The sequence below is a fragment of the Chiloscyllium plagiosum genome, chromosome 3, assembly GCF_004010195.1.
Source record: "Chiloscyllium plagiosum isolate BGI_BamShark_2017 chromosome 3, ASM401019v2, whole genome shotgun sequence".
NCBI classification, from domain to species: Eukaryota; Metazoa; Chordata; class Chondrichthyes; order Orectolobiformes; family Hemiscylliidae; genus Chiloscyllium; species Chiloscyllium plagiosum.
This window is the reverse complement of record NC_057712.1, coordinates 130494176-130506700: the sequence shown is the minus strand read 5'-3', so window position 1 is coordinate 130506700 and position 12525 is coordinate 130494176. Positions and strand designations below refer to the sequence as shown.

Here is a 12525-nt window from a genome sequence, read left to right as displayed (position 1 = left end):
GTGGAAGACCTGGAAAAATAGTGCACTGAGAACAACCTAGCTCTCAATGCCTGCAAAACCAAGGAACTCGTTATTGACTTTCGGCGGGATGTAACTCATGCCCTCCTACACATTAATATCACAGGTGGAAGGAGTGGAGAGTGTCAAACTCCTGGGAGTGGTCATCAACAACAAGCTTTCTTGGATATGTAGACACTTGGACATGTAGCTTTCCTCATGTAGACGGACTAGTTACAAAGGCCCAACAACGTTTCTTCTTCCTCAAGCAGCTGAGAAAATTTGGCATGACACCGAATACCCTTGCCAATTTTTATAGGTGCGCCATTGAGAGCATTCTGTCTGGATGTATCACTACTTGGTATGGCGACTGTCCCATTCAAGATTGGAGATGGTTACAGAGAGTGGTGAACTCGGCCCGGACAGTCACAAAGGCCAACCTCCCAAGTACAGAATCCATCGACCAGGCTTGCTGTCAAGGAAAGGCCACCAGCATTCTTAAAGATCCATCCCACCCTGGCAATGTTTTTCTACAGCCCCTACCTTTAGGGAGAAGGTGCAGAAGCCTGAACACACGCACCAGCCGGTTTCTGTAACAGTTTCTACCCAACTGTTGTTAGAATACTGGATGGACTCTCAAACTCTTAGCATTCACCTGGACCTGTGTTTCTGTTTTGCCGCTGTTTACCTATTATTTACTATCTTTACTCTGCCTGTATTGCTCGCAAGACAAAGATTTCACTGTGCCTCGGTACACGTGACAATAAATTCAATTTGATGCGACTCGATGTCGGAGCAGAAGTAGCATTCAGCCCGCGTAGTCTGCTTTGCCATTCAATGAGATCTTGGCTAATCTGATAATCCTGAACTCAATTTTCCTACCTTTTCCCCATAACCTCAGATTCCCTTATTGATTACAATTCTATCTGTTTCAGCCTTGAGTATACCGAATGACCTCGCCTATATATCCCTCTGCAGTCAGGAATTCCACAGATTCACAACACTCGGAGGGAAGAAATCCATCTCCACCTCTGTCGTAAATGGGTGACCCCCTACTCGTATAATGCCGCCTGGTCTTGGATTTTCACACAAGGGGAAACAACCTCTCTGCATCTACATGTCAAGCCCCCTTAGAATCCCATATATTTCAATAAGATCTAATCTCATTTTCATAAACTCTCATGAATACAAGCCCAACTTACTCAACCTCCACTAAAAATTCAGCTCCTTTATACCCAATATCAAAGCAGAGATCGTGCATTGAGCTGCCTCCAATGCCAGTTTGGGACTGGGGGTAGTATACTGACATGGATAGAAAAGCGTTTGGCAGACGATAGGAATAAATTGATCTTTTTCTGAATGGCGACCAGTGTGACACCGCAGGAGTGGGGTGCTTGGACCCCAACTATTCAAAACTTATGTTGATTTTGATCTAAGTCTAATGTCTTCGTGTTTTCAGATGACACACAGCTGGGTGGGAGGGTGAACTGTGAGGAGGATGTGGATATGCTTCAGTGTGATTTGGACAAGTTGAGTGAGTGGGCAAACGTGCGGCAGGTGAAGTCTAATGTGGCTAAATGCAGGTGATCCACTTTGGTAGCAAAAAAAAGGAAGGCAGATTATTATCGGAGTGGTGATAGTCATGGAAAGGGGAGATGTAATGAGACCTGGATTTCCACATACACCAGTCACTGAAAGCACACAGGAGGTGAAGAAGTCAAATGATGGTCGTCTTAGTGAGATGATTTGAGTACAGGAACCGTGATACCTTACTGCAATTATTCAGGTCTTGGTGAGACCACACCTGGAGTATTGTGTACAGTTTTTAACATCATCTCTGATTAAAGGTTTTCTGGCTGTGGATGGAGTACAGTAAAGGTTAACTAGACTAATTCCTGGAAAGGATGTACTAACATATGAAGAGATACTAGATTGGTTAGGACTATATTCACTGGATTTTAGAAGAATGAAGGGGGATATCTTAGAAAGCTGTAAAATTCTGACAGATGAGACAGTAAATGCACCTAAGATGTTCCCAATGACCAGATATCTGGAACTGTGGGTGACAGTTTTAAGGATAGGGAGTATGGCAGAAATCTCATTGACCAGAATATGGAGGGCCTGTGGAATTTTCTGCGAGGGAAAGCAGTTGAAGTCAAAACATTGAATGTTTTCAAGGAGACAGATTTGGTTCTTAGGGTATAAGAGGAGAGCAGGAACAGGGAACGGAGTTGAATGATCAGTGTAGATCATGTTGAATAGTGGAGCATTCTCAAAGAGCACGATGGCCTGCTCCCGCTCCTATTTTCTCTGTTTTTATATACAATATGATCAAGCAGAGTCAGCACGTCTTCACAAAGGGGAATTTTGTGTGACAAATTTATTAGAATTCTTTGGGGTGGTCACAAGCAGGATAGTTCAAGGGGAAGAAGTGGAAGTAATATGTTTTGATTACTGAAAGGGTTTCACATATGCTGGAGGTGGTACATTAGCAAGGATAGAGAATTGACGAATAGAGAACAATGTCTGGATACGGGAGGCATTTTCAGAATGGCATCCGTGGATAGTGGACTGTTGCGGGACCAGAATTATTTACAATTTACATGACTTGGCTGAGGAAAGTAAATGTAGTATAATCAGTTTTGCAGATGACACAAATGTAGGTGAGAAGACAAGTTGAGAGATTGGGCAAATGTGTGGCAGTTGAAGTATAATGTGGCTAAATGCAGGTTATCCACTTTGGTAGCAAAAAAAGGAAGGCAGATTATTATCGGAGTGGTGATAATCATGAAAAGGGGAGTTGAGGCATATTGACAGGTGAAGTAAATGGACAAAAATTGGCAGATAGAATATAATGTGGGAAAATGTGTAAGGTTATGCACTTTGTCAGGCAGAATAAAGAAGCAGAGGATTATGAAATGGAGAAAACTGCAGAAAGCTACAGCTCGGAGGGATTTGTTGTGTCCTGTGCATAAATTACCATAAGACATTAAGCAGAAATGACCATTCAGCCAATTATGTCTGCTTTGCCATTCAATGAGATTGTGGCTAATCAGCTGGCATGCAATTTCTGCAGGTAATACTTCAGAGGGAACAGATCAAAAGAGGAAGGTCTTGCTGAAACTCTAAAAGGTACTTGTCAGACCACCGTTGCAATACTGTACACTGTTTTCAACCCTTTATCTCAATGAGGCAGTCCAGAGAACGTTTACTTAGCTGATGCCAGGGATGGAGGAATCTTTTGCGAGGTGAGGTTGAGGCATTTGTGATTGTGAGAAGATTTCATTGAACTATCGAAGATTCTTAGGGGATTTGTTAGGTTCTATGCAGAGAGGTTGGTTCTCCTTGTCGGAGAGTTTAGGCCCAGAGGGCATTATCTCAGAATAAGGGGTCACCCATTTAAGACAGTGATGATAAGGAATTTTAAACAAAACTGCAGATGCTGGAGATCTGAAACAAGGCCCCAACAAACATTGCTGAAGAAACTCAGCAGGTCTGGTAGCATTTGTGGAGAGAGAAAAACCATTAAATGTTTCAAATCCAGTAAAGTTGTAAAGAAGAGTCACTGAACTCGAAATGTTGACTCTGTTTTCTTTCCACAGATGCTGCAATGATAAGGAATTTCTCCTCTCAGAGGGTAGTGAATTCATAAAATTCTTTACTGTAGAGGCCAAGTCATCCATTATATATCAATGACTTGGAGGTGCTGGTGTTGGACTGGGGCAGACAAAGTTAAAAATCACACAACACCAGGTTATAGTCCAAACAGGTTTCTTTGGAAGCACTAGCTTTCAGAACGCTGCTCCTTCATCAGCTGGTTGTCAACCAGGACAGGAATTGAGTTATGGGGAAAAGACAGGAAAACAGGATTGACGACGATCTCATTGAAAGATAGAGCTTATTGTATGGGCCAAATGGTCTACTTGTGTTCCTACATCCTAGAAATTGATCCAGTGATCCAGGAATCTTAACACAGTCACATATTCATCTGCTCGATCTGCCTATTCCTACACTCACTAGCACATGGCACCAGGAGGAATCCAGAAGTTGCAACTTGTGAGGTCTTGCTTCTGAATCTGTTACCTACCTCGCTAAATTCTTGATACAGGACTTTATCCCTCTTTGTATCGAAGTTGTCAATCTTAATGTGAGCCATAATCTCTCAACATTTTCCAATATAGAGTACTTTGTGGCTTACCTGGTTGGCTGTCATCCAACCTCCTCCTGATTTATGGTCACCTAATTCGTCTATGATGGCTCTTTCGTAAGCTGTGGGGTGATTACATCTAAAAACGTGCTGTCCACATAACTCAGTTTTTTAAATACACTGCTGTGCCTCCTGCCTACACTTGAGCTTCAAATCCTGGCACTCAGGCTGACGAAATCGGTGGCACTTCCTGCAGATTTCCCATGTACTGCAGATTGTGCAACACACACAACTGAGCTCCTCTGACACAACTTTAAAATAAACCCTTACCCTCAATTTAAGCCCAATAGAACTTGCACATTTTTGACAGAAGCAGCTAGAATGCTTACTTTTCTTTTATGCAGTTTTAAAGTCGACAAAAAGAGCATATCTACTTCTAGGCTGTAATTAAATACAACAATCAGCTCACTCCTTTGCGTTGCTGTCACTTTCTTCAGCCTTCTGTGTTCCTGTAGGGATTTTGCTGGTGCTCTGACTGAACTTGATCTCGGCCTTGTGCTTCAGGCATTTTTTAGGAAACATTTGCCATGGCCTTTCACCCCCAGGTTTGTTCTGTTGGTTCCTGTTTGAGTCAGAGTAGACTCTACTCCTCCCTTGTCTGTCAAAAATCCATGAAGGAATTAATTCAATTACTCAAGCTCTACTGCATTCTGGGGAAGAGAATTTCAGAGACTGACATTCCTCAAAGCGACAATAATTCTATTTGTTTCCATAAATGTGAACCCCCCCCAACTCCATCCTCCAGAAACCCAATGAGGGGGAGAGAGATACTGTCAGCCGGATGTTAGTTTGTGCTCGGGCCATGAGTAGGTCAGCAGACATGAGACCTCCTGCTCAAGATGCTTCTGTAGAGTGATTGGCATTTCATCAGACTCCCTCTTAGATAAAACATGACGAGAGGGGGAAATATGGGAGTGTTGATACACAGTTAATGTAAGAGGTAAGGAATGCAAGACAAGGACTAGCTTGATAGGACAGGTTAACATGTTACAATACACCTCTGGAATACTCTGAGAATCTATTCTCAGTTGAGGGCAAGGGAATGTGTTTCAGAAGCAATAGTGCGGAAAATAGCACTATCAGAATAGATGTGTTAGAGGTGGACTTTTGTGTTGTTTGTCACCTATTTCTTTCTTTACCTCCTACTATATTCCGATGCAGCCTTGTTGGAAACAAACTTCATTTCTTTACCATGCCAATGAACACTCTGGTTTTTGCATCTTAAAATCTTTTGTTATATATTCTGTCTGAGCTCCTACCTTTCACAGACACTCTTTCTTCTTGCCTCCTTCCCTCTTCCAGTGACTCTTGCATTTATGTGTAGCTTCAGTTCTCCTGGGAGGTCATCAAACTGGAATACTGATTGTTTCTCTGCACAGACACTGATCCAGTTGAGTACCTTGCAACTTTATTTTTGGCTGTGAATCTTCACCTAGAATGTAGAACCTGTTTGCACAGAGAAGAGTTGAGAGAAATTGTCTGTAATTAATGAGATGAGATCAGTAAGTGAGTGGAAGAAATCTAAGAGAGGATTTGTGAGGCATTAAACACCAGTTCAAATTACCTGCCAAATATCTTCCTGATTCTCCAACCTTAAACTGTCAGTTATAAACTGCAGCTCTCACAAGAAAGGGGGGGTGGGGCAACAGGCTGTGCCTACCTTTCCTGGACTTTAGAAAGTACCAACTGAGCTCCTTGCTATCAGAAGTGGCTGATTGGGCCTCTCGTGATCCACAATCAATTTGGTTGGACATTGAGGCTTCCCAGGCAAAATGCCCCCTCATCAACCTGTCTTTTATGGACAAGGTAAAAACTGCCATGGATCATTGTAAAAGTCTGATTGTCCTAAACACAGTCAAAGCTTGGAGGATGATGTGACAGAGCTTCAGCCAGGTTTGATAGACGCTGGTTTTAAACTTTGAGAGTCCAGAGGAGTCTCCTGCTTAGGAGATTTATTTGATGGGGAGGTCGTGATGTCCTTCGGACAGTAGCGTCAGAAGTTCGGGCTACCTAGCAAGGACTTCTTCCGATATTTTCAAGTACGAGACTTTATACAAAAAAAGATATTGATGGTTAATCATTATAACTCAGATATGGAGAGGAAAGTGCTTTGGCCAGTGGGTGCCCCCTCGGTCAGTACTCTTTATTACTTGCTAGGTAATAATGTATCGGAAGGACATGGAACGACTATGTAAAAACTGGACTCAAGAATTAGGGGTGGAAATCGCCTCAGAGATGTGGGAAGACATTTGGGAAAATGTTAGGAAGGTCTCTATTTGTAATAGGACTCGAACTATTCAATTGAAGATACTTCATAGCGCCCACATGGCGCCAGAACGGTTTGCAAAGTTTAAGATAGGAGCATCCCCAATGTGTCGTAAGAGCAAAGTAGAAGTTGGTACTCTCACGCATTGTTTGTGGACATGCCACAAGATCCACAGGTACTGAGACAGTGTAGCGAATGCCTTGGCAAAGATCTTGGGAACTGAGATTAGGTTGGATCCGGTGTCTCTCCTTTTCTCTCTCTAGATGGACATGGGAAGAAACTGGTTAATATCAATAGACAATAGGTGCAGGATTAGGCCATTCTGCCCTTCGAGCCTGCACCGCCATCCAATATGATCATGGCTGATCAATCTCAATCAGTATCCTGTTCCTGCCTTATCTCCATAACCCTTGATTCCACTATCTTTGAGAGCTCTATCCAACTCTTTGTTAAATGAATCCAGAGACTGGGCCTCCACTGCCCTCTGGGGCAGAGCATTCCACACAGCCACCACTCTCTGGGTGAAGAAGTTTCTCCTCATCTCTGCCTTAAATGGTCGAGCCCGTATTTTTAAGCTGTGTCCTCTGGTTCGGCACTCACCCATCAGCGGAAACATGTTTCCTGCCTCCAGAGTGTCCAATCCTTTAATAATCTTATATGACTCAATCAGATCCCCTCTCAGTCTTCTAAACTCAAGGGTAACAAGCCCAGTCGCTCCAGTCTTTCAGTATAAGGTAATCCCGCCATTCCAGGAATTGACCTTGTGAACCTACGCTGCACTCCCTCTAGAGCCAGAATTTCTTTCCTCAAATTTGGAGACCAGAACTGCACGCAGTACTCCAGGTGTGGTCTCACCAGGGCCCTGTACAGCTGCAGAAGAACTTTGCTTCTATACTCAATCCCTCTTGTTATGAAGGCCAGCCTTCTTCACTACCTGCTGTACCTGCATGCTTAACTTCATTGACTGGTGTACAAGAACACCCTGATCTCTCTGTACTGCCCGTTTACCTAAATTGATTCCATTTAGGTAGTAATCTGCCTTCCTGTTCTTGCCACCAAAGTGGATAACCATACATTTATCCACATTAAACTGCATCTGCCATGCATCTGACCACTCACCTAAACCTGTCCAGGTCACCCTGTAATCTCCTAACATCCTCCTCACATTTCACCCTGCCACCCAGCTTAGTATCATCAGCAAATTTGCAAATGTTATTGCTAATACCATCTTCTATATCATTAACATATATTGTAAAAATCTGCGGTCCCAGTGCTGATCCTTGCGGTACCCCACTGCCATTCCGAAATGGAGCTGTTTATCACTACTCTTCAGCCAACCAATTTTCAATCCAAGATAGTAATTTTGCGCTCTAATTTTGCTCACTGACCTCCGATGTGGGATTTTATCAAAAGCTTTCTGAAAGTCCAGGTACACTATATCTACTGGATCTCCCTCGTCCATCTTCAGAGTTACATCCTCAAAAACTTCCAGAAGATTAGTCAAGCATGATTTCCCCTTCATAAATCCATGCTGACTCTGACCTATCCTGTTACTACTATCTAGATGTGTCGTAATTTCATCCTTTATAATAGACTCCAGCATCTTTCCCACCACTGAGGTCAGACCAACTGGTCTATAATTTCCTATTTTCTCTCTCCCACCTTTCTTAAAAAGTGGTACAACATTAGCCACCCTCCAATCCGCAGGAACTAATCCCGAATCTATCGAACTCTGGAAAATAATCACCATCCTCTCTTCTTGTATGAGGAAAAACATTTTAGTGAGCTGGATATCAGAAAGTCCCCCAGGATTCTCGAACTGGCGTAGGATAGTTATGGAACATATTCCCCTGGACTTCCTTACGAATATGAAAAACGGAATTGTTTTATAGAACGTGACGGCCCTTCTTGAGTTATATCAATGTAGATATATCAGCCATATTATCTCAGGACTTTGTCTAGCCGTGAGGATGATGTTTGTCAGTTCGGGGACCCCTGTGAGGAAGAATCCCATATAAATATGGGTCTTCCCACTGATGGGGAGCTGCGATGAGAGTGTGTTGAGTGCTGTAACGTTATTGAATTAAGTTAAGCTAACTTGTTATGACTTGGTATAATTCTATTTTGAATGTTTTTTTGATAGTTATTTACCGTACTGTAACTTCTTTTTTATATAAATAGAGCTTTCTCTTTTTTGTATATCCTGTTTTGTCTTTTGGTAGTTGTAGAGTAGATTAGTAGCCTGTTTTCTTTATTTATATTGTTGTTGGTATTATATTGTAAAGTGGTTACACTATTTTGTACTAGTTTTGTAATTTTGTTAAAAAAAACTTTAAAAATTTTTTTCAGGAAAAATATTACAAAAAAATTGTCAGTTATAGCATTGGAATCTCTTTCTTTTACACTGGAGAAATCAAGGACCTTTCAATAATTCATAATTTAGCAAGCTTTATTTTCAGTAATGGGTGTACTCTTAAAAAGATTTAGGAGAAATATTCTGTACCATATAACTCTTGGTTTCCTTTTTTAAAAGTTTACTTTGCTTTACTCTCGTATAATTTGTTTAAAATTGAAACAGTTGAAGGCACGTTACAATATTTAGGATAAATTTATTTATGTCTTTTTTTTATTTTAAGATGTAAATTTTCTTTTAGATTGATTGTGGATTAAACTGCAAAATAAAGACAGATGACCCCAGTTTAAATAAAGACAGCATATTTCATTTGAAAAAAAAAGAGATATTTTCATTAAGCTTTGTAAAAAATGTAAATTTCTGAAACCTGAGTGCTTTTAAAGCCCAACACCTACTGTGTGTGCTGGAGCAGGGGTTTCTACAAACTTTTGCAAATCTCCCACAACAGTGTAGTGATTGTAAGGACGTCAGCTGGGTGGACCACATAGAACACAAATTCCCTGATCAGATCCCTGTTCAAGTCAGGGAGCCCTGGCTGACATACACTCCGAGAGCTGGCTCTGAGGGAGCTGGATCAGTGTCAAGAGTCCTCCACATATAATTACAGGTTGAAACACTGCCCAGGAGGCCCAGTAGTGAATGCACATGCATTGAGTTGCCTTCCGCTGGCACATTTACTATTGGTGGCACCACCACTAGAACAGTCCCTAATGATTCCTGGACACACTTCCAGTTACAGATGACAATATCAGACTTTAGACGCGGAAACAGCGTGGGGGAAATGGGTGGCCAGGATTGGATGCAAACATAGCTGCATTGGTGGCACTCTGGGCACTACTCACCAAAGACAAAAATTACCACCAGCAGCTCCCCCACATTCGTGAGAACAGTGGGAATTCATCGACTGTACAAGTGTTTCATGGGCTCAAAGTTCTTCGTTGTTGTGGGAACCCACTCGGAATGGCTGGACATGTATAAAATTCATTCATCAAACGTGAGGAAGACAATAGAAAGACGTGCATCTTTCGCTTTTCACGGACCCCTGGACGCATTGGGCCATTGTTTATCAGCAGGGAATTTGAGTATTTCTTAAAGTCAAATGGGTTTCTTCACATAAGGACAGCTTCTTACCATCCATCATCTGGCAGAAAGAGAAGTCCAAACTTTGAAGGCAATCTTAAAGAAACAACCTACACTTGATACCAAACTGTCTCAATTCCTATTTGATTATAGGACAACCCCCCGATGCAATGACAGGGATAGCTCCAGCAGAGTTGCTAATGGTGAGAAGACTGTGCACCAAGTTAAATCTGATCTTCCCAGACTGTGGTGGGGAGAGAATGAATAGAACATATGACTCTGCTAAGTGAGGAAAACAGTTTACTTCGGGGACGAAGTTTGATTTAGGAACCACGGGAATGGCATTGCATGCGATGGAGGCATGGTCAATGTACAGTCAGGTTCAGTGGCGTATACAGTTCAGGTAGGTGCGATGGTCCTGAACAAGCATGTGGACCATATGGAAGCTGCAAACTCGCAAAACGTGTGGGAGCAAAAGGTGCCCAGCTCTTTGACTGCCTTTTCAACTTTTCCCGAACCCATGGGTTCTCCCTCTCTTGTCAAGCGTTGAAGACATCTCAGAATCTGAGGTGGACATGGTGGATATTGCCACCTCAACACCTTTGCCACCTGGAGGGGAGAAGCTCTGGGCACTAGACACGAGCTACAGTGTATTGCATATGGCCGTATCGGGGGAAGAGTTGGAGAAACCTGACCCGATGCTGAAACACCCCATGCGGAGCTACATAAAAAGAACCAGCCTATGTTCCCGGACTCAGAGGGGAAGGGATGTAGTGATAGTAATGAAGTCAGCCAGGTGGACCTCTGGTCCAATCAGGGAGCCCTGGCTGACAGGTACAAACAGGTCTGTCAGAGGTTCTGTTCACTCTGAGAGATAGCTCAGTGTCAAGGACTCTCCATTTGTGTCAGGGGACTGATTCTGATCTGGCTGCCCATTTCCAGTGTGTACTGCGACTGTTGGTTTCTGCTTTTTTTGAGGGAACCTGATTCCTAAATTGGCTTAACTGTATAGCCAGTTTGTTTACGGTTATTTCTTTTTTATTGAGGATTGATTTCTAAACTGCCTGATCCACCCAGTCATTGTGTTTCAGGTGTAACTCAATTCTCATTGGGGAACTGTTATTTCACTGGCTGGTTACAGCCTGTGTGTTACTGTTTACTCTTTTACTTTGAGAAAAGGATTATGCTGATTTTGTGGCAGGGCTCAGCCCTTGCATTCTGGTTTTCTTTCTTTTGAATTTGTTTTCACATTTTGGTGTTTGGACTGAACCCCTGTGAAGAAAGTGCATCTTTCCAGGTGAGCTGTTCCTGTGGGTAGGCCTGGCCCTTGTTGGTGGATGGCCCTTGTTGGTGGACTAGGCTTTTGTAAACACTGATCATGTGTTTGTGTGTGCTGGGAGGTGAGCATTCGCTGGAGTTCGGGAGTGGACTCTGCCTTTGAGAGTGGACCAAACCCCTTGAGTTAACTGCACCTTCACAATGCACTGTGTTCTCTGTGGATAAACCAGGCCTCCATGGAGAATGAACACCTGTGTCTATGTGTGTGCAGTGGGGTATATATTTGCTGTCTTCAGGAATGGACTCTGCCTTTGAGAGTGGACACTATCTCTGACAATGCATTCTGCATACTGGAGTCGACTCTGTTCCTGGGAATGGACTCTGCATTTTGAAGAGAACTGTTTATGGAATGGACTCTGTGTACCAGAAAGGACTCTGTTTATTGGTAATGGACTCTGTCTTGTTGCTGTTGGGTTTATCACATGCACTGTCTTGTATGTCCTTGGGTCTGGCAGGCCAGCTGTGAGCTGTGAGGCTCATAGGTCATCCCAAAAGCTGCCACCCTGAGAGCTGGAAGGCAGGTAGGCTGCCCCAAAAGCCAGAAGGTAGGCCGTCCTGTGCGTCGGAAGGTGGGTAGGCTGCCCTGATGCCAGTCACCCCGAGAGCCGGAAGGTGGGTAGGCCGTTCTGAGCACTGTCGCCCTGAGAAGGGTAATCGGGAAGGGCTGTCCCAGAGGTGTGTGTCAGGGTGGCCGAGAGCCATAAGGTGTGTAGGTGTGGGCTGCCTTAGAGCGGACAGAAGGTGGAGGGTCAGGGTGGGTTGTTGGGGGGAGGTCGTATTCTACGCACTGCTTTTTGATCTGATTGGGACTGTCTTGTGTGTATTTGTGATGACTAAAAGTGGGATTTGAGGGTTGTCCTTATTTCCCTGAAATCTGGTTGAACAGTGGGGTTTGAGGCCTGGTTTTGCTGCTCCTCTCCCTTGTAAAATTGCTGTTTCTCTGTATACAGCTGTTAATGTCAATTGTTTTGTAAACTGTATTGTTTAATGAGGAGAAAGTGAGATGCTGGAGATCAGAGCTGAAAATGTGTTGCTGGAACAGCGCAGCAGGTCAGGCAGCATCCAGGGAACAGGAGAATCGACGTTTCGGGCATAAGCCCTTCTTCAGGAATGAGGAAAGTTTGTCCAGCAGGCTAAGATAAAAGGTAGGGAGGAGGCACTTGGGGGAGAGGCGTCAGAAATGTGATAGGTGGAAAGAGGTCAAGGTGAGGGTGATAGGTCAGA

The 12525-nt window shown here is 43.4% G+C and overlaps 1 protein-coding gene across 1 annotated transcript in view; it reads left to right on the top strand.

Annotated features, from left to right (window-relative positions):
• polr1c (RNA polymerase I and III subunit C) overlaps positions 1–12525 on the top strand; it is a 51797-nt gene that overhangs the window by 23510 nt on the left and 15762 nt on the right. The window lies entirely within an intron of this gene.